The sequence below is a fragment of the Protopterus annectens genome, chromosome 4.part1 (genome assembly GCF_019279795.1).
Source record: "Protopterus annectens isolate FY-2018-M chromosome 4.part1, PAN1.0, whole genome shotgun sequence".
Lineage (NCBI taxonomy): Eukaryota > Metazoa > Chordata > Ceratodontiformes > Protopteridae > Protopterus > Protopterus annectens.
Window position 1 is genome coordinate 650,544,753 of NC_056734.1, and position 24,005 is coordinate 650,568,757.

A 24,005-nucleotide genomic window follows, 5' to 3' on the forward strand; every position below is an offset into this window, starting at 1 on the left:
TGTTTCCTATATTTATATCAGAATATTCTGCAGTATTATTTTAAGCATTTTTCTGTGATTTTTGAACTCTTGACTAGCACTGTGGTGAATTGAGAAGATTTGTCTTGTGTTTTTATTATTTTTATTAAATATTTTTAAACCTTTCAACTGTGGCTGTTTTGTGTAGAGATAATTTAAGCTCTAGAGTACATTGCATGTATATAGTGATACGGTACAAAGCCACTCCAAATAATAAGCCTTGCTGTTCATCACACTTACTAATTGGGTAATAATATTGCACAGTAATAATTGGATACCCTTTGGTAAGTGCTTTTTTAGTAGCTGATAAGAGTAGTTGGTGGCAGTGATTACTACCTTATAGCCTGGCAGGAAGGGGCATAGTTGGAGAACCTGTGCCAGCCTTCCCCAGGAGTGTCTGTGTGTTTGTACATAAACCAAATCTCAAAGTGTGTGTGTGTCAGCTACTTCAGCAGGGACACGAAGCACTGATTGGACAAAGAGGGCACTGGAGGTTTTGGCTTGACTACTATGAGATCTGAACCCTATAGCTGTGCCAGTGGAGAGTCCTATTGGAGATCTGGAGAGAAAGGGAGAAACCACCTCCAGACTGACTGTGATCTCTGTGTGATCTTAAGGGAAATGATACTTTACTGTGTGTGTATTTGTTATCCTTCCCAATGTGGACGGCCCTCGCTAGTGTTGATGGTGAGGATTGATGCTCCTTGATTACTGGACCAATGCATGGACATCACAGGTAGCCTGAAAAAATTTGCTCCACTGCACACTGAAAGACTTCACTGGCAAAATTTATTCCAAAAGGCATCCTGAGGAATCTGTATCTACCAAATGGGGTACTGAGTGCAGTCAGTAGTGAAGAATTGTGATCAAGCATCACTTGCCAAAATGAACCCTTTGCATCTAAGACAGAAAAAAAAAAACAGTGGCATTCGGCATGAGGGTGTCAATGTCTTTGATTGTGTGCATAAGATGATGAGGTCTTTTTAATGCCTTGTTCAAGTCTCTTGGGTCAATGCATATTCTGATTTCATCTGAATTTTTCTTATGAGCAGCTAACATAGAAGACACCAACTCAGTTGGCTCTGTGACTGGACAAATTACATCTTGCTGCACCATTTTATCTAACTGAAACTTGACTCTGCCCTGCATAGCTACTGGAACTTTCCTTGCTGGTCTGACCACTGGACTGACCTCTAGGTCTACTTTCATGGAGTACACAACTGGAAGTTTGCCTAACTTGTCATCAAAAACATCAGCATACTCTGAGAAAATAGCATCAGTAAAGCTAGAACTGGAACATGTGCTTACATGATGTACTTTTTTGGTAAAAGAAAGCAGTTTCATTCTTAAACTGTCTCTGAGACCTAATAATGACTGCACAGGTCTTCAGACTACATAAAACTGCAAGCTGTAACTGTTCCCAGCCAAATAGCATGAAAGCACTACTGAGCCTATGGTTTGAATCTCTTCACCTTGATAAGCAACAAGCTTCACACAATTGACCATATTAAGTTGCTCACCAGCTCTCACTTTAGCAAATGTTCATGCTGACATTACATTACACTTTGAACCAGTGTCTACTTTGAGCTATGTGGGTTTACCATTGATCAGAACAGTACAAAATACTTTGTTCTGTGCAACAAATCTACTGCATTAACCTTCTCACTGTCTATTGATACACCATCTCCATAGAAAATATGATCAACTTACTTTTTTCAGTGACCTTCCTTAATAACTGAATGAGGCTTGCTTGATTTATAAAACTTTTGAAAGTGGTTCAATTTTTTGCACTTGTGGCATTGTTGACCAAATGCTAAGCACTTCTCACTTTTAGCCTCATGATTGGCATCACAATTACGACAGTTAACAAGTTAACAATAAGACTTGACCTGGGTTTTGCTGATTCACCCTTATACTGCACAGAGCATGTCCTTTTCACTGAGCTAGTCTGGGAACTTGCTAGAAATGTTTCTTATGCTATGTGTATTTATTCCCAGAGTGCCACCATTTCAAAGTCTCCCAGGTAGACCCACAGGGTCTGCAGCTGCCAAGTGATTAGGCCTGTTTCTGCTTGCCACGTGCTGCATGCTGTCTACGTTTGCTCTAGAGGCTGTTTAAACTATGCTTTTATCACTTGCAAGCATACTTGTGTGGCTTTCTGTGAGCTCGTGGATTTGACAAATCTCTACGGATTTGCTTAACATTAAACCACTGTCATGAAGCAAAATCTTTCGCACTGCAGCACTATTAACAACACACACAAGCCTGTCCTTTATTAACTCATCTTTCAATTCACCAAATCTGCACATTTTGCCTTTATTTCTCAAGTCAGTGATATAAACTGTGAAAGTTTCACCTGGCTTTTGGTCTCTTGTATAAAATAAGTGCCTCTCTAATGTAACATTTGTCTGGGTGTTGCACATTTCTCTAAATTTATGTTTTAAGCAATCAGGGTCCTCCCTTGATTCAAACAGTACCATAATATGGTGATTTTACCCCTCTCCTGCATATACTGCTTGTACATACAGGAATTAATGCTCTCTTTCAATGGTCTCTGATCCAGCTAAATTAAGTAAAATAAATGCCCTTGCATGTGCATCTTTGTCAGAATAGACTGCTTGTATGAAAATATTGCATTCCTACTCAAATACTCTCCAATTCTCTGCTATATTATGATCAAACACAAGTGAACTAGGTCTGCAAAATACCTCTGCCATATCAACACACAGTAGTGAATATGCTTGAAATTATGCATGAACATACACACATAAATATATATGCCAGCATTTTATGCCAGTACTTGTAATTATGCCCAGTAGCACAACAAATTCTTTGAAATAACTGCAATTTGCCAAATAAGTCTCTGTAGCACAAGACTACTTTAAAATCACTGTACTTTGGAAACTACTCCTTATCAGTGTAAGAAATATTTAAAATGACTGCACTTTGTGAATAAACTGTATACAGCAGAAAAAGCTCAGAGTAAGAAACACTTTGAAATGAATGCACTTGGCAAATAAACTGTACACAGCACAAGAACCTTTCAAAATGGCTGTACGTTTAAGAAATAACTTTGTACAGTGTAAGAAACACTTTGAAATGGCAGAACTCTGAGAATAAATGCACATAGCACAAGAAACATTTTGAAATGGCTTATGTTGATTGCACTTTAGAATACAACTGTACTTTGCACACAGCAAACTCTTTGAAATAATTGTACCGTACTAAAGCATACACTCTGTAAACACTTTACATAATCTGAGATACTTCAAACATCTCTAGTTATGCTTTGAATGGCTTTGGCCAATGTGAAATAGTAGTTTGTGCCCAAAACACAGTCTTTTACTAAAAAACATGCAGTTGCCTTGCTCTTTAAGCTTAATTTGCCCTTTTATTGTATTTGTTATGCCCTTTTAACCTCTTATCATGCTCATTATACTTTTCTTGTGCCCATTTTACTTTAAACATGTTTGTTATGTAAATCAATGGTAATTCTGAGCCCCATATGAGTATTTCTGCTAGTTTTATCAAATATCATGGTTTCAAACATTTTGTTTAATTAATAATGTGTTTTTTGCCTTTTGTTTGATTAATAATGCATTTTGTGGCTTACAAATGCTCAGTTTCATTTTCTTTGCCAAATAAATCATTTGCGCCTGTTTTTGTTACCTTAAGTTCATTTCTGGCCTTTTTTGTTTGTCTGAGCTCCGTTTCACTCAACCAGCTTAATCTGCCTTCACCTTCAACTCTGCACCTCATGGCTTGAAGACGTTGTTCTCTTAATCTTGGTTCTGATACCATGTCACTCATCTGGTCAGCATAAAGGAGACAAACATTCACAGGTTCAGTTCAAGCAGCTTTCTTGCACACAAACACATATGAGGCTTTATGACTTTAACTTAAATAAACTTATAAACAGACTGACTACCAAACTCATACATATTAATACTCTGGCTGTTCTCTCAAAATAACACCACTGCCTGCACATGCTCACTATTTATATGCATATGCTTACATCTGGAAATGCTTCTTAAAGATACATATATATGGTCTCTTCTACACATAACCCAAGTCCTGCCTTTGCAAAAAAGTCTCATAACAGTTTATCTAACCTGACGACACTACAATAATTCATACTGTATAAAGTGAGTGCACTCTGACATTGTAAACATCAGACACCTGCAGTGGTGCACTTTAAGCACTGTGTTCTTTAGTCTGTGTAATCAGATATAAAGAGGTTCAAATCTCACAACAATCAACTTGTGTGTGCATGTCTACATCTGAGTTTGTGATGTCAGAAGATCATGAGTCCAGGTCCTACTGCCATCACTCTAGTGGCAATCAGAAGATACATTTACACTGCTACAGGACTCCACAGCAGTTTCATACAGCCTTTTCAACATCATCTTCTCAGCATACACTGATGATGTCATCCTCTATAAACTACACCCTTGACACAATTAAAAAAAGAGTTGTGCAGTGGTGCTAGCGTTAAGTATTGTGTTCTCTATCTTGTGTAATTAGATAGGTAGGGGATTTCACAGCTATGTCAGACACTCCTGCCAACGTCATCTGCTCTGTATACGCTGGTGATGCTTCCTCTATAAAGTTCACTCTGACAGTGCTAATGACTGACTTATGAGGTAGCACTAGCATTAAGTACTGTGTTTTACAGTTTTCTGTAATTATATAAGTAGGGTTCTACTCTCTCAGTGGACAACTTGGGTCCTCATTCAACTACCACTCTAGAGAAAATTTACAACAAGATTTGAGTCCACATCAGTATTGCCACTTCATAGTTTGCATGAATACATGTGGATGTATGTCAGGATGTCATGACAGTATAACATTTTCAAGGTCAATGTAACAGGGTCAGTAATCATGTGGCACATGTGCTGAATATTGACAGGGTGCTACATGTAGTGTTTATGTGTACAATATCACAGTGACAGCTTCCTTGCTTATTGATACTATACTTTGCACTGCTATACTTTCTTGATGCATTGCCATCAGTCTCACATACTGCTATAACATTCATTAATCTTTCTCTCCCTCTATCTTCCATCTATATTCCCCCTGGAGACAATATCTCATCCCCTGAAGATATTTTCTCCTGGGTCTCCATCACATTATTCACAAAACCATAATCCTGGGGGACATAAACATAAACTGGGCCACAATCCCATCTCCCACTGTCTCACTCAATATTAACTTATATAACTTTACACAACTAATCAATTCCACTACCAGGCATTCTAAGAACTCTATTACTGGAAGTACAGTAGACTGGGTTCTAGTATCCCATCCTCACTATATCTCTGATAATGGTAGTCTCCCAGACCCACTAGCTGACCACTTCCCCACTTTTGCTCACTGTCTACCCCCTTCCATACAACTAACTCACAACTATATTTCCACTCACTGCCTAAAATACTTCAATTCTGAAACCTTCTCAAATGCACTAAAAAGCACAAACTGGAACCCATTAAAGTCTCTTCCCCTACATAATGCTCCCTCCTACTTTAACTCTACTTTCACAAACATGCTCAACTCCTTTGCTCCTCCAAAAGCAAAATGTACAAAAAGTAACCCTATACCCTGGTTAACAAAGACACCTTAGCTACTATGCAACTCTGTGACAAAGCCTGGACATGTTACCTTAAAAATAAAACCACTATCCCCCTTAATGAATATAAAACACTATGAAATAAAGTCAAAACATGTATTACCTCAGACTGCAAAACCTATTTCTCCACTCTCCAAACCAACCACAACATCAATCCCAAACTATTTTGGAAAGGAATCTCATCTCTCCTCAACCCGGGAAAAAAAGAAAACCCTTGCCCTAACCCAGATGTCTCTGAAATGGACTTAGCCACCCAATTTAACTCTTTTTTTATAGAGTCCATAAGCAAGCTAACATCGGCCTTCACCAACACCTCTGTGACACCTCTTCAGCCTGCACCCATCCCTTCCTCCCCTAGCATCCCTTGCCCTCAACCTCCACCTTCTCTATCAACCCCATCTCTATATCCACTATAAAAACTTCTACTAAAATTAAAACCTGTTTTCAATGCCTCTGATTACATTCCCTCCTACTTCCTAAAAGTAGCCACAGAAGCCATTGCTCTCCCTATCAGCATACTAAGTAATCTGTCTGTCTCAGTAAGCCAGGTCCCCCAGCTCTGGAAGAAAGCCTTTATTATTCCTCTACATAAAGGAGGCAATAATAATGACATTCCAAACGTCCGCCCTGTTGCTATCTTATCCCCTATTTCTAAGCTTCTTGAGAAATGTATCCACCAAGTTTTACCCTATCTCATTTTACCCCCACACAGCATGGATTCAGACCCGGTCATAGCACCTTCACTGCCCTCCTCTCCTTCATTGAAACAATTAATAAAAGCTGCAATTCCAGCCATTCATGTTCACCCTTCTCCTGGACCTCTCCAAGGTGTTTGACACTATTTCCCACATTCTGCTTCTTAATAAACTCTCCAAACTAAACCTATCCGCTTCCTGTACCAAGTGGTTCTCCAGCTACCTTACAACCAGACAACAGTTAAATGGAATAAAGCAACTTCATCCTTCCTTAATACTCCTACAGGTGTCCCCCAAGGTTCCATTTTAGGCCTCTACTATTCAATATATTCATCAACGACTTCTACCAAGCCATTCCAAACTCCAGCCTCATCCAATATGTCGATGATTCTACCATTATCTGCTCCTCCCCTTCTATCCCACTCTAAATAAGCTTACCCAAAGCACCTTCTCTTCTACTGAGCAGTAGATGCTAGACAACCATCTGGCTCTTAATGCAACCAAAGCTAAACTTATGTTGTACACTGCCTCCAAATCCTCCTCCCTAGATAAACACTACTTCATAACCACCAGCAAAAACAATACTCCCCTATAAATAGTCTATGACACTAAACTACTAGGAGTACTCATAGATGATCAACTAAAATTCGACAAACATTTACAAATAAATATCAAAAACCCCACAAAAAACTTGGTATGCTATACCACCATAATCCTTATATCTCTCTTTCCAACAGGTTCATACTAGCCGATACTTATCTTATCCCATCCCTCCTATATGGTGCATCTATTCTCACCAACCTGCAATCCTCCCTCGAAACAAAACTCTCTTCTTGTGATAACAAGATATCAAAATTTGCAGCAGGTCATAGAGCCATTTCTCACCATTGTAATTCCTTCACCAACTAAACTGGCTTGAGTTACCTAACCTCCTCACTTATACCCAACTCATCCAAGCACATAAACCCATTTACAACCCCTCTCTTTGTCCATCCTTAGCCACTACCTTTGAAACATCAACCCCTCTCTTTGTCCCTCCCTAGCCACTACCTTTGAACTGCATGAACCAGAATGACTTCTAATTTCCAAAAACTAATTAAATTGCACAAACTAACACGTCCAGCTGGAAATCACCTAATGTCCTTCTCTCTTGCACACCTCTGGAATTCTCTACCATCTCCTATCTGCATCACCAGCAGTTTCTCCTCATTTAAAACCTTGGTGCACTCACACCTAACTTCACAATGGAAGTGCTCCTCTTCGCATCCTACCTAATCCTTCTAATACCACTTCCTACTCTCCTACAACTAAATATGCCATCACCGCCTCCTATAGTTCCACAGCTCTATTGAACTATTTGACCAACTACTTAATAGTTACCCTATTCTGCTACTTTTGTAAAAATAAAAGTGTTTTTTTTTTTTGCTGTTTAATGAACTATACTGATGTATTCTATCATTGTTAACCTTTTCTTATCATATTTACTATGTATTCATATGAGATAATCTGTAATGTATATGTGCAATGTGTACTATGTGTTTGTATTTTTCTGGAGATTTTCTCCCCAGGACTCCATTGAAAATGGGCTCCTTGTGGCCCAATGGGCTATCCTGGCAAACAAACTGCAAATACATAAATAAAATAAATTGTATCATCCCTGATTACCAAAGTCAATGATTTTGTCTACCAAGTATATCTGATATCAGTAGAAAGGTATAGGATAGACTTCTGGGATTAAAAGTAAAGTGCCTAGTAGTATCTAACTTTGGAGTACAGTTCCTATCATTTTTTAACTTAAATGAACCTTGATCTGGATGATTAAACTGGTTCTGTAGAGTTAACAGCTAAATTAAAAGTAGAAATAAAAACATTACATAGGCTTTACTGTGGGCATTGAGATCTACTTTAGAAGCTCAAACTTTCAAATCTTTAATCTCCATATGGTCCAGACCAGAACATCGAAGTGCACACCACACACCCCCTGCTAATTAAATATACCAACTCCAAGATAGCATTACATTGAAGAGAAAGGTAAATTTCCCATTCTGCACTGTAAGCTGATCTCCATTTAAACCATTCAAAGTTCCAAACTTTGATCTTATGGTCTCGACCATATGAGGCTCAAAGTTTTGAAATGTTGAGATTCCAAAGTAGACCAGGGCATTGATAATACAATAATAAAATGGATCCATTGATCTAAATATTACTAGTGCAAAAGACACAAGGATGAAATGCTTGAAGAAGCAGCACAATTAAAGCAAGATATCCATTCAAGCAGACTCCATCCATTTTGGCAATGCTTAGTTATATAAAGACAAGAGTTTATTAGGCATGGCTTATGAGTTATAGACTTGCTAGAATGGCAAAGAGCAACATATCACTAGCAAATGCAAACATTATATTTTCCAGACTACTGAACAATGAATTAAGATGTTACATGGCTATACTGGGTGGCTGCATTGTGTAAAGCAACATCAAGTAAATTAAAATCAGATTTGTAGCAATTGTTATAAGTGAAAATGACTGATCTTTTCCAAGGATTGAATCTGATCTTACCTGCCATGGTTTATTATTGTGAATTTGTGCACATGTTTTGTTGTTAAATGGACCACTTCCAGATTTGCAGAAAAGCAGGCCATGCAAACTATATGCAATTGCATATGTGGCCTTATACATATTATAGGCAAATCTAATGTCAAAATAATTTAGTGATAACAATTTATCATCATCCAGCTTTTCTGCACCTGTGCAAGGATTGCATGTTCCGTTATTTGCTATAGGTAGATGATAATTGCCATCAACTGGCCAACAGCAGTAAAAGGCTTGTTCCCAAAATATTTTAAGGAAAATGTCTTCTGGGTATATGGAAGGGTGTAAATTGAGGAAAAAATCTATGAGTCCTGGAATCCTTCCACTGTGAACTGCAAGTCCAAACGTTCCATTAAGAATTTTCCATACATCACTTAATAGGAACAGAGCAGAGGACATCCAACTAGGTGTGGCTAGCCAAATTTTACCTGTAATTCTTTGTGATGGTATCTCTAATAACAGTGGTACTAGGTCATTTGCTGTTGAATAGACAACAATAATAGTTGCTGTGGACTTTTTGATTGTCTCTCCAATCTTAAGCAACTGATGTTTGGACATGGTTTGTGAAATTAGGACAGTGAAATCCACACATATACTATTATGACTGAAGACTGCTCTAAGATTTTGCATACCCATAAGCCCATAATCATTATCAGAAGCTATGATACCTACCCATGTCCAACCAAAATATGCAATCACCTTAGCAATGGCAGGGGACTGAAACTTGTCATTTGACATTGTTCGTAGAAATGATGGGAACTGCTGTTTGTCACTTAAGATAGAAAGTGCTGTTCCATGACTAATCTAAAGAATAAAAAGCAGCAAAGAGGCATGTTAATATGCATGATCCATATTATTTTTCATTAAAATGAATATGTCATTCCATATAAACTAGTGAATAAACTGCAGAGGCACACATATGCTATGCCCCAAAATAGCCGGCGATAGCTTTATAAAATATTAATAGTCATCTAATTTCAGCAGAGCATTGCGACGATGATGTTGTATAAAACACATACTTTGCAGGAATACATAGGCATAGAGCAGTCAAAACTGAATAACTGAAGAGTAGAAGAATTGTTTGATTACTTAAATTACATGAGATGAGAACATTTCAGAAGGCTTAAATGTTGATGGGATCAAAAGCAGAATTATAAATTTGGCAAAAGCAGAAGAGTCTTACTCATAAAACATTTTCATCTTCGTGCACTTGCAATGAAAATGTCCACATCTAGGCTAAAGAGGATTAGGGAAAAGTATATTCTTGGGCAGAAGCTATGATCTGTGCAGAAAGTTAATTCTCCTTCTAGAAAGGGAAATTTCATTGATCTTGATACAGCTAATGTACTCAGGGTGACAAAGGCTGAAATCAGAGAGCTACTGGCCAAACAATACTAAGGGTTACAATGACTCTAATTTACCATCCTTACACAGCACATATTTTCTGCCATAATAAAGGCCTGAAATGTTAGACAGATAATCATTAGCCTTATAGAAAATACATTCAATGATATGTATTTGGGACAACACAATATGTAGATATGCATCAAGAAAAGATTGAGAAAATGAAAAAAAGCACAAGTCAGAAAAGAACAGTAAAAGGAAAGGAGGTACTCATCTAGACTAAGCTGAGAAATAAACTAGTTATCAATGAAAATAAGTTTGGAAAATTATGGTAGAAAGATTGTAAAATATTTATAAGGATACCATAAGAACATCAGTAAACCTCATCTGTATGGCCCAAGATGGCACTTGAAAAGGAGATAGTAATAGAGCAGTAGCAGTGGAAGTACTGAAGAAATACCGAGAACATTCTAGAAATCAGAAGGGGTTACTTTATTTGAGATGAAGAACTTTACAAATCATGCAGGTCAGGCTGAATTAGAATTATAGAATGAGCTTTTCACATCTGTTTCCATTACAGCAACAGGGTAGATTGTGACTATGTGAAGGGACAGCAGAACTAGAGGGGAATTAATGAACAAATGGAGGATGAGCCACAGAAAATTGGAAAAGAAGAAACAAGCTTCTGTGTGGATATACATATTAAAGTCCACATCGGATGAATCTCAGGACAGTGACATATATGGCACCTGTACTTGGTGAACTATGGGCAAAAATTCAATGTTTCTTAATATATGGAATGGTACAACAAGTCTGAGCATATCAGCTCAACCTTTCTCATTAGCAGAAGGAAGGAAGCAACATGTCTTTTCTGGTAGCTGTAATATTAAGCATTTGCACAATGAGGTCAACAGAATAACTCATGCTACATTGGTGGTGGTTGAAGTGTTATCATAATTGTTAGGGACAGTACAATGTATTTCAGACAGAGAGGTTTCCTTTTATGTCATTGAAGGTAAGTTGCTTATTTTTATTTGATAATGATGTACTGCTTAGGTGTTACTACAAACTGTATTGATGTTAAGTCTGTTGCATTACTGTTACCCTTTTTCTAAGGCTACAGCATCCAGAGAAAAGACGTTGTTTTAATGTTTTTTTTAATTAATATTTCTTCTCCAAGTTGTAGTAACCTCAGAATGAGACAATTAAAATAAGGGTGGGAGGTAAGACAGGTGAAGAAAGCTTGCTTAACTGCAAAACCATGTGTTTCTATTGTTACAGATTGTGTTATTGCCCAAAATCAGTATTTATTTGAAAAATCTGTGAAGACTGGTAGAGAAGGGTGAAGGCTGCCAGCCTAGCCAGATAGAATTGTGAAAATAATTCTATCATTTGTAAATATGAATGTTGAACTACAAGCTTGTTTTTTAATGAAAGAATGTGCTGTTAAATGTTGAACTTAAAACAATGTGGCAACATTGCCCTCTGCTGTAAAGAAAGCTAAGTCAAGCATTTCTTGTTGGTCCTCTGAAATTAAAATTATTTCATGGCTGCCTTTGATGTTTACAATTCGGCTTCGGCTGGGATAGATGAAGGCTTCCTGCCTATTTATTTAAGGCTAAAGTTAATGACCAGAATTTACATGTGGAATGTCCTTTACTGCTGTAAGTGTAAAATAATGTAAATGCAGTTTCTGCCAGCCTGGGAACACCAGGAAAGTATGAAATGATGTAATGTTTTATCAGAACTGCAGTTTCAATTTAAACTGTGAGAACCAGAGATTATTAAGCATTTTTGTCTGGACATCCAACTCAGCACTGCCGTATGCTCTCTTTATGTAATTAGTATGTTAGAACTGTGTTTTCTCCTAGAAGTAGCTAGGAATTAGAAAATATTACACTAAGTTTTTTTCTGTTATATCAGAACTGTACTACTGAATTATTTTAAGTATTTCTGTGTGATCTCTGAACTCTTGACTAGCACTGACTGTGTAGTAGAAAATATTGCTTGTGGTTTTAATTATTTATTATTAAATATTTTAAAACCTTTTAACTGTGGCTGTTTTGTGTAAAGATAATTTAAGCTCTTTAGAGTACTTGTATGCCTTTGGTAAAACTACATAGCCACTCTAATAAGCCTTGACTGTAGTCACACTTACCAATTGGATAATAATATTGCACAGTAATAATTGGACACCCTTTTAAGGACCTTTGGGTAGCTGATAATTATTAGCGGGGTGGTGGCAGGGTATTACCATATAGTCTGGGTACAAGGGGCACAGTTGGAGAACCTGTACCAGCCTTCCCCAGGAGTGTCTGTGTGGTTGTGTAAACTCTTATCTCAAAGTCTGGATGTGTCAGATACTTGGGCAGGGACACGAAGCACTGGTTGGACAGAGAGGGTGCTGGAGATTTTAGCTTGCCCAGCTAGGCTGAGATCTGGACCCTATAGCTGTGCCAGTGGGGAGTCTTATTGGGGACCTGGGGAGCAAGGGAGTGACCAGCCCCAGACTGACTGTGATCTCTGTGTGCTCTTAAGTGAAATTGCACTTTACTGTGTTTATTTATTATCCTTTCCTCATATATGAGACACCCTCTCTGGTGTTAGTGGTGAGGAATGAGGCTCCTTGATTGCTGGGCTAGGGCAAAGGCATCACATTTGTGGTGGCAGTGGTGGGATATCCACATCACATATTAATTAGTTGGCAAACACTAATTTTCATGTACTGGTGTGGGTAGAGTGAATCCTGTAGCTTGTGTACAGTAAGCTTTGAAGGTGTTGTTGTACCCTAAAATAGCCATGCAGTGAATACTCAGAGTTCAGATCACAATTGTTTTATTTCTTTTGTTAGCTTAGTTAGTCAGGGTGAGCAGGCAGCATGTTAGCAGAGGAGTATGGAAAGCTGATAAGGAGCCAGCTGGCGGAGATGTGCCAGGCTAGGGGACTGGTGCATGGAAACCTGACTAAGGCAGACCTGATTTCAGCCTAGGTTACAGCTGCATCAGAAAACAGCAGCCAGGAGGACAATCAGACCGGCAGTGGATATATAATTCCCTCAGAGAATGGATAGCTCAACCTTTCTGCAGTGGACAAAAAAATTCAGCTGGAGCTAAAGAGTCTTAAGTTGGAGGCCAGGCGTGTGGAATTAGAAGCATATGAGAGACTGTGATGTTTGCAGGCTGAGGAGAATAAGAAACTGTTATGTCTGCAAGCTGAGGAATAAGAGAGGCAGAGGTAGCATGAAAAGGAGATGCTGACTCTTCACCAGAGCCATGGACGTAATGGGGAAGGGAGTAACTGGACCCCAGAAGCACAAAAGGTCAGTAAAATTCTTCCACAGTTTAAAGAGGGGGATAATTTTGATAGTTTCATTCATATGTTTGAGAGGGTATGTAAACAGTATGAAGATGAACTAGGGCTCTGGGTATGGTTCCTGTCCCCCTTACTCCATGGTAAAGCTGTAAGTGTTTTGTCCAAAATGTCTGATGTTGCATGTTTTGATTATACTGCCGTAAAAAATAGTCTTTTAGAACTGTTTAAGGTAATACCTGAAATGTATAGGAAAACGTTTTGTGAGCATAGATGCAAGGCAGATGAAAGTGTGTGTGTGAATATGTTGCTGAAATGACCACTTATTTCCATAGGTGGGTGAGTGGATGTCAGGTCACCACTTTTGAATGGCTGGCAGACCGTTTGGTGAGGGAACAAGCCCTTAGCACTTTGCCTGAGGACATGAGGATCTGGTTAGCTGATAGACAATGTGCTACTTCAGATGATTTGGGGAAGAAGGGAGACCTATACCTGGCAAGCAGGGCAGCCCTGCACAGGAAGGGGACCCTCAGTACTGCTCATGGCTCTAAAGAAACCCATGGTGGGCAGCACAGACTGCCCCAACATAATCTACCAGTAGCAGGGGAAGCCACTAGTCCAGGAGCTAGGGTTAAATGTTTTGAATACAACCAGTGGGGCCATGTGGCATACAGATATCCATGGAGGCAAGGTGGGGAACCAAAGGTGAGGGAGCCAGTAAGTGGGAAAGACAAAATGCCAATAGTAGGTTGTCTTGAGACAACAGGGGTACCAAACTACCATCCTGCACATGTCCTGAGAGGGATGTATTTGGATGATGTAGTACCATGTGCTTATGCAGTTACACACGGTCAGGCTAGGAGACAAGCATGTGGGTCTGGTAGCCTGGGGGAGACCCAGACAGACTGTATACTTGCATCCAGAACTAGTGAGGTGGTTACTTCAGGGAGTGAGCTATACTGTAGTAGTGAGACTGAAGGTGAGCCACAGCTGCTTGGGGGTACTGATGGTACCTTGGACAGAGTGACTGCAAAGGTAGAGGTGAGTAGTAGTACCCAAGCTGACAGTGAGACACCACTGTCAGAGGATGCCAGACTTCCTGTGGAAGGGGAGCTGGGAAGGGTTACAAGGAAAGAGTTGAGACAGGCTCAGCTCTCAGACCCTACATTGCAAGGCCTGAGGCAGGTAGCTAGGGAGGCACCTGATTCTCAGGGGAAAGGGGGACTCTGTATACTGGAACAAAGGGTTACTATACAGAAAGTGGACCCCTGAGGGAGGGCTAGAAGGTGAAAGAGTACAGCAGTTGGTAGCACCTAGAGCCTACTATCTGGCACTTCTAGCCATAGCCCATGATATTCCCTTTGCAGGTCATATGGGCATAAAATGTACAGAGAGGCGTATCATGCAGAACTTCTATTGGCCTGGAATTTCCAGAGATGTAACAGGGTACTGCATGACCTGTGAGCAGTGCCAAAAGGTAGGGAAGGCAGGGGACAATAAGATAGCTCCTTTGATGCCTTTGCCTGTGATTGAGGAACCATTTCAGAGGGTAGTTATGGATATTGTGGGTGCTGTGAGTACCCCAAGTTCCACAGGGAAAAAGTATATCCTAGTGGTAGTGGATTATGCTACACAATACCCAGAGGCAGTGGCTTTGTCCTTCATTGAGTCAGAGAAGGTGGCAAATGCTTTTTTAGAGATTTTCAGCAGGGTAGGTTTCCCAAAAGAAATACTGACTGACAGAGGTGCCAATTTCATGTTAGACCTGCCGGCTTGTCTGTGGAAGTCCTGTGGGGTGAAGCACATGAAGACCACCACATGGGGACCTGGGGAGCAAGGGAGTGACTAGCCCTAGATTGACTGTGATCTATGTGTGCTCTTAAGGGAAATTGCACTTTACTGTGTGTATTTGTTATCCTTTCCTCATATATGATATGTCAGTGCAGCACCGCAGTGTGAGTAGCAATGTCAATGCAGATGGGCTGTCAAGACAGGGAATTGGTGTTAGTGTTGAAGACTGAGGCTCCTTGATTGCTGGGCTAGGGCATGGGCATCACAATATCTCAAGTGATCCTTTACATACTTTGAAAAAAAAAAAACATCAAGCTACCATGCATGGGCAAATGTTTTTCACAAATATGGGGAATGAAGAGACATACTATACCAAGAAGAAGATATATCTTTTAAGAAAACTTATAGAAATTTACCAGAAATGTTTTAGTCATTCACAGTTTATTGTGGAATCCCACAAAGAATGTTAATAAGGAATGTATTGAACATTGTATCTTACACTTGTAAGGAAAAGTCAGAAAAATAAACCAGAAAGGAAGTACAAAATCACCAAAAGGTGATTTATCTGTGTTGCACTTCTGTGAAGTGGCAATGGTAATATAAAATTGGTAGAAGCAATTCCAATTACAGAACAGTTTTAGGTGAATCAGCATTGCCAGCAAACTTTCAGACAGACTTTTCATACTCTTCATAGGTTCATAGGTTCATAGGTTCATACTAGGCTATCTGCCCTAGGGCATTTATAAGCCTAGCCAGAGTGTGTTTGGCTTTCGCCACCCATTTTAAATTAATTTTGCTATGCCCTTTTTCGAGGTTAGTATACTGTGCCTCTGTCTAACAGTGACACAGAAGTGATACCCAGGGTAAACCTACGATCTCCCATCCACTCATCAAGATTCCTCTTGAAGAGAGTCAATGAGGGACTCTGCCTAACCTGGACTGGGATTTTATTCCAGAGTGAAGGGAGCCTCTGGGTTATGAATCTGTCCCTCCAGCATGTCCTATTTATTTCAGTGCTGAGGTTCAAGTCTCTCGGGTGCGTAGCTCGATGGGATTTGGATTTTCTGAGGTGCAGCATGTCCATTAATTCCAGGTTGGACATGGCTTTATAAGTCAGGCACAGATCGCCTCTGAGCAGGCAGTATGCCACTGAGTAGAGCTGGTGTTTCTTTAACCAGGCAGCATATGGCATCTGTTTGAGCCCTTTGATCCTCTTGGTGAGGTACTTTTGGGGTCTTTCCAGTTGCTGCAGGTTTCTGGTAAGGTACATTCCAAAAGGAGCATTGTACTCAATTATGGGCCTGATGAGGGATGAATAAAGAGGCACGATGACCTCCCCTGATCTAGATGTGAATCCCTTCATGATTAGGTGGGCTATATAAAATGTTTTTCTAACCACTTCGGCCATGTGGTTGTCAAATGAGAGATTGCTATCAGCTTGGGTCCCCAGGTCCCTAATTACTTCTTCTGTACTTAATGGATTACCACCTATGTGGTAGTTTGTGGGCACTTTGTTTTTGCCAAAGGGGATGACTATACATTTTTTAGCATTTAGCTTGAGGCCATGGCTCTGGCACCAGTTGCCTGTTTCTATAAGGCCCTTTTGGAGGATGCTTGTGTCGGCTGGAGAGTCGACTATGGCGCCCAGTTTGCAGTCATCTGCAAACTTGGTCAGCCACAGTCCTTCCGTGTTGGCCTGTACCTCATACAATTTTAAAGAGGCCTGGAAAACCAGCACTGGCAATGCTTTGGATAATACATAAGGCATAATACTTATCTGGAAAAATGTAACATATAACTCAGTATGAGGAAAAGGCAAATAGACATTGATATTGGATTGAACAGCTATAACTTTTAGTTGAGTGAAACGTGTTAAATTTAACAGAAATACAGATGAGATTAAGTGGAACATAACATTTATGTTTCTTGAGATGATATACACCAAAATCGGAACAGAAAAGTGTAGCAACTTGTTGAACTGGATGAACGAAATAGGTAGAGACATTTTAGTACTTTATCACCACACCCTAATGATGAAAAATATATGCATAGCTGCATAGTTATGTTATGTAGTTTAAGCAGAAAGCTATGCCAGAAGTGGACCCTATATTTCACATTATAGCCATATGAAAAAAAGCCATTTCAAAGGTCATAGGTTCTTAAACTTTCCCTAATGAGACCACCAGGAAGTCAGGCCACATCACCAAATATTGATGGCACAGCAAAACTATTCCTCATCAAGTTTCTTATTCCCTCATATCAATGGAATAACGTGTGATCATCCATTCAACTCAAAAGACTGCTTCATAAGTAAGGGAATCCTATTCCAGAAATGATGGATGCATTGTGTTAAGTACCTATCATACCAGTTATATTATTAATGTGACAGTATAGAGTGTGTGTTTGCTTTACCACTGGCTCTATTTAGATGAAGGAATTCAAAGAATGTGGGATCATCCATAGCATAGAAGGATAAACAGAGATCACCTTCAGATACCTGTATGAGAGAGAGAGAAGGCTTTTAGTGTATCAGAGTAGCTAAGAGAACTAAGATCAATGATATTCCTGATGAGGAAACATTAATAGCTTTGAAAATGATGTAGGTCCTTACTGAGGTACACGATGAAAAAGACGTTTTACTCAGTGATGGACCTACTAAAGGAGGAAGAGTGAAACTATATCTTCTCTAAACCTTGTATTAAAATCGCAATGGATCAGTCGTGAAAGGAAGAATGATTTTCTGACCATACCAGAGACATATTTGTTAAGGAAGAGCTTACTACTAACATGGATATCCAAGGCTCTGATGTCTAGATTAGATTTAATTGGAATGCTATTGATATGGCTTATAGTGGTGATGTTGGATTTGCCAATTGAAACCATATTGCATTTATTGTCATTGAATATAAGTCCATGAATAATAACATATTAAGTATTTGTTTGGTCCATATGCAACTGGACAATTTGAGAATCTTTATGGAATTTGATAATGACATGCAGTTTGCAATCATCCACAGAATGGACTAACACAGTCCATTGATATCAACTTCCACATCGCAGATGTATACACAAAAGATGAGAAGTCAAGCAGCAGAGCCCTGTGATAAAGGACTGGAAGCCATTCCTGTCTACAGCAAATGCCCATAACCTTAACTGTATGATTTCTATCACAAATCCAGTTTGTTTTCTGGCTAACTAAGTATGGGTTAACATTCATATAGGAGAGTTCTTCAATAATTTCAGCATGGAGGATAGTGTCAAAGGCATTGGCAAGGTCCTTGGAGTAGTGTGCAATGTATGCCCTTTATCCATGAGCTCATTAACCTGATCTGAGATGAGGTTCTATTATTTGTGATAATGTGATAATTAATTTTACAGAGTATTAATGAGCTTCGGGCATTTCTAGACAGTTAAAGCTAGTTAAAAGCTTTAACTATGGAGACATAACATTTGCAACAAGATCTCATAAGTTGTATGAAAAAAATATTTAACACTAAGTAAGAGTTAAACATGAAATGGCAATAGATATTTCACATTACATTGAACTAGTGCAAGAACAGTGTGTGACAGTGTACATACACTGCTTATTCAAATAGCAGTAGGAATTATCAGCAGATGAAGTAACTTACAAGTCAGACAAGGAAGAGTTCTGCAAAAACAAAAGAGTTGAATGAGATGGCAAACACATGAACTATGTGACAGATGTCCTGTGAGATGGCAACAATGTAAAACAGTACTTGAGACATGATTCAAGTTTAATCATTTTGCAAAATAATCCAGATATGTCATTCACATGAAATGCTAACACTGATGAGAGTGCATCAGTGTGTCTCAGTAGGCTAGGATATTGGATCATGTGGGGATTTTCTTTGGGGGATTTTAAATCAAGACACTGTGACCCTTTGATGTATATTTAAAGGTATTTGCTGTGTAGTGTGTTTGTCAGGTTGCTCGGAGTGCTTGTTTCCTAGTTTACAGTTAGGAGGCCTTTATAATGTTGATAGTTTTCTTTTAAGAGCATCAGTATTTGTAGCTCTTGTGTGTGGTTTGATCTATGTGTAATAGGTTCAATTTGGCGTAGTGTGGTACTGACAACCTGGTTATTTACTTTATCTTCATGTGAACATTTGCCTCCAATAGCATTAGTAACTGCTCTCACACACTATGACATTTTGGTTTACTATCAGAGGATGTCTGTTGTTTGTCTGTGCGGGAGTGTGTAGTAGTCACCTCAAGTGTATCACTTAGTTCAGCATTCCTTTGAACTAATTGTTAAACATCAGGAGGTACCTGATCTGAAAGTGATAATTTCTTGGGGATTTCAGGATAGGGCCAGATTGTTTATGCAAACAATTGAGTTTTGATCTGGTTTCTCATGTTCAGTGCAAATGTGTGGGGACTGAAAAAATAATCGTCATTCCCCAATTTAGTTGTAGAGAGTTATGTGATTTCTGAGAAAAGCAAGAGAGGGAGACACTGTGTCAGAAGAAATACATTCTGCTGAGAATGTCTGTGCAAAAGGAGATAAACTTAATATTTCTGGCATTTTATCAACATGATAAAAAAAACAACCTTCTTTTGGATTTTATATTTTTATATCACTATTCTAATTTTATCATACACTTACGGTAAATGGTCTAGACTGTCTTCCAAAAACAAGTATATTTTCCCATTTGTCATATTAGAGATAAATAAAACACAAAGTCATAAATATAGTATACCTTTATTGCAATAAAATAACTATTTATGCTTCTGAAAATATGTTACTTTCATTCATTCACCTGTTCAGGAAAAGGAAAATGAAATCATTACCATGAATTATAGTACTCAGAAATGTAATGTATACGTTATATTTGCAAACAAATGTGTACCTTAATTTCAGTTTATATTTATGAAGCCTGCATAGTTTTCATCACATTTTACTGGACATTACCAACAGGTTTCTGTGAAAACATCATTTAATAGACATCACGAAAAACATACATTAACACTTGAATGCACTTGACTATCAAATTAAATATATTTTGCTTTTCTAGGGAATGTATTTTTGACTCCTTTCTCAGGATAGAGAATGCAATGCAGGCTTAAAACACCCATGTATTAAATTCCATTGTGTCACAGTTAAAAAATACATATGTTTACATACATATAAATATCTGCACCTCTGTCTGTCTGTCTGTCTAGCTATCTAGCTATCTATTGCTCTATATGTGTGAGTGTGTATGTGGGTATGTCTTTTTGTCAATGGAAAATTTTAACTACCAAAACTTCCTGTGCTGGCCATGGCAGTGTGCTATGGATAGCTTCAACACTGGACTGCCTTTACAATGATAAGGGTAGCATAGTAGTCCTAAGTACATTTCATACCTGAATGGACTTAAACAATTTCTTAAAATGTTTACTAAGAGCTACCAAATGGGAATTGTCACATATTCATTTGCATAAGTATGCAATGCAAAGTTTTATAAGCATCCAAAACTGACAGTTCAATATATTGCATTCTATACACTTTTTATTATGGTTATTTATGTCACTTCATTCAGGGTGAATAATACATGCATGTCCAGAATGTATGTGCACTGAGCTATCATTATATCACAACTAACTAAAAATCATATAAGTTACCCCTTCAAAAAAAGGAAACTTTTATTGTCCACTGGGAGGATATCACCACTAAAATCCCCTCTGTCGACAAATACATTGTGATGGGGTTAACTTCATTACTTTGCTGTACTCACATCTTTTAAGTTAGACTAGGTTTCTTAAGTAAATGTTATATGTTATTAACCAAGAACAATACTTTGAAAGTTCATCTAATAATTGTCAATGGAAAATTAAGATATTTGCTATTAAACATACGTATGTTCAGTCTTTTTGCATTGATAGGCTGGCATGTTGCTATATTCTAGTTTTACTTTTCAGAAGGTTTAATGACATTTTTTTAAGGTGTGGAATGTATTACTTAGACAAAATACATCTATACCAATTAGTCCTTAAACAAGATTATATATTTCTCCAAAAAAGTGAAATTTTTATCACAGGAAGTAGCATCCATCAAAATTCCCTTGTTTGATCATTTAAAACATCGGAGCTGAACTTAATGAGTAGCATTTATAAGCTAAAGGACAGAATGTTGATCTTAGGTGCATTTTGCACAAGTACTAACATATATTTGCCTATAAAAGTTTTACTAAGAACTGTCAATGGAATTGCCATGTGGAATTTTATTCACATCCCTCAAATACTATCACTGACCAGCATTCTATGGGGGAGGGGGAGTATTGTATGCTCCATTAATCGTAATTACCATTTGTTGTGAATATGTGTATTTTAACTGCTGCATTATGCTTTACATGTCTAGTATATATATATATATATATATATATATATATATATATATATATATATATATATATATATATATATATATATATAGGTCTACCTGATTTAACCGAAAGCTTCAAACGCCGACTACGAGAACACCAACAATGGAAGATCAACAATGGAGAAAGCCGAAAGTTGAAAATCCCGATGCTGAGAACACCGACATGTTAAGGTAAGTGTGCAGTAGGGACGGACGTTAGGGTCAGGGTGCGGGTAAGGTAAGTGTGTGATAGTGACGGACGTTAGGGTTAGGGGAGGATTAAGTGAGTTAGTGTTAGGGTGCGGATAAGGTAAGTGTGCGATAGTGACAGACTTAAGGGTTAGGGGCAGATTAAGTGAGTTAGGGTTAGGGTGCGGGTAAGGTAGGTCTGCGATAGTGACGGACCTTAGGGTTAGGGTTTGGGTTAAGGTTAGTGCATAGATAGTTGTGTATGTATGGTTTAGTGTAGGTTTGTAAGGTGTTTGCTGTGCTTGTGTTGTGTGTGTGTTTTGGAAAAGGGATTTGTTTTGTTGATTGTCGGGATTGTGGTTTGTCAGGCATGTGAAGTCTCGTGTTTTTGAACTTTCAGTTTTGTGGTGTTGGTTATTTTGTTGTTGGTGTTTTGGCGTGTCAGCGTTATCAGGCAGACCTATATATATATATATATATATATATATATATATATATATATATATATATATATATATATATATATCAAGTAATCATGTCAGAAGTAAATGATATTATGATTATTTTGCTAGAATAGAGCAGTTTTCTGACACTGGATTCATACTTGCAACCTCTCCTAAAACTACAACTTGCAGTGATGCACTTAACATAAAAATAAAGTGGGTCTTATATTCATACATAAAATCATTCATCTAAGGGCATTTTGTAGATGATAGTCATTACATTATGCATGAAATATTTGCTTGACTATTGATATAACTCCAGTATAGCTAAGTACCACTTGTGGATGACATGGCTATTTGTTCTATTATTACCACAGGGTTGACATTATAAAAACTAAAAATATTACTTGTTTCAAGACTAAATTTCTTGCCATTTTAAATGATATATGAAATCAGAAATGTTTATGAGTGCAGACAGACATGCAAAAATGTATTGTGGTGTTCCTTGTTTTACTGAATATCAATGATATTATTTAGGAAAATCATAAACAAGTATACAGTGATTGGTACTGTGCATGCACTGAAAGTAATGGTAAAAATGACCATTAATAGTGGCAAACTAATGCTTACACTACGTATATATTGCTGTCCGCTTAGTTGCTTTTTCGCAAAAGTGCATTTTCGAGAAAAAGGGGTCACAGAATTATGTTTTGTAGAAACATAAATTCAAAGGGTCGAGGTAGACCATATAAATATATACACACACATATATATGTGTGTGTGTATATATATATATATATATATATATATATATATATATATAGGTCTACTTTACATGGTTGACTCTTCAGAAAGTTGACTTTCATATGGCAGAGACCATATAATCGTCTTTTGAAAAGCCGACCATGTAAAATAAACACATAACACATACCAAACACTTACCTTTCAACTGTTAGCAGGGAGGCAAGCCCCCCCATAACTTAAATATACCAACTCCGAGATCACACTACAGTGTGGAAGAGGAAATTTTCCCATTCCACACTGTACGGAGATAGTGGTTCCCCATAGTTGGCTTTTCGAAAGTCTATCATATGGTCTTGCCATATGAAAGTCGACTTTCTGAAAAGTTGACCATGTGAATGGAACCCATATACATACATATATATATATATATATATATATATATATATTCACATTACAACATCGGTAGCCCATAGCACTGAAATTCAAAAAATTGAGACCAAAATCTTGAAAATTCAAAACATTAAAAACTCAAAACATTGAATCCCATAACATTGAAAATACACAGGAAAGCAACGTGTACTGTATTCCAGCACAACTACATACAGCAACAAATAAAAAACAAACCATACTACACTTCTTCAAATATAAGCAGGGGGGGCAAGCCCCTGCCCACGCCCCATGTGGGGGACTCTGCTCTCCACACCCCCTGCTACTTAAATATATCAACTTTGAGATCACACTACACTACACTAAAATGTGTTAAGTTGTAGTATAGCAAGTAAGAAGGGAACATGACTGAGGTTTGCTATGAAACACTGGTAAGTATCTCAAAGATATATAGTAATGTGCAATGTTTTAACAGTGAAGTATTTTTTCTAAGAAAAGGTTAAGGA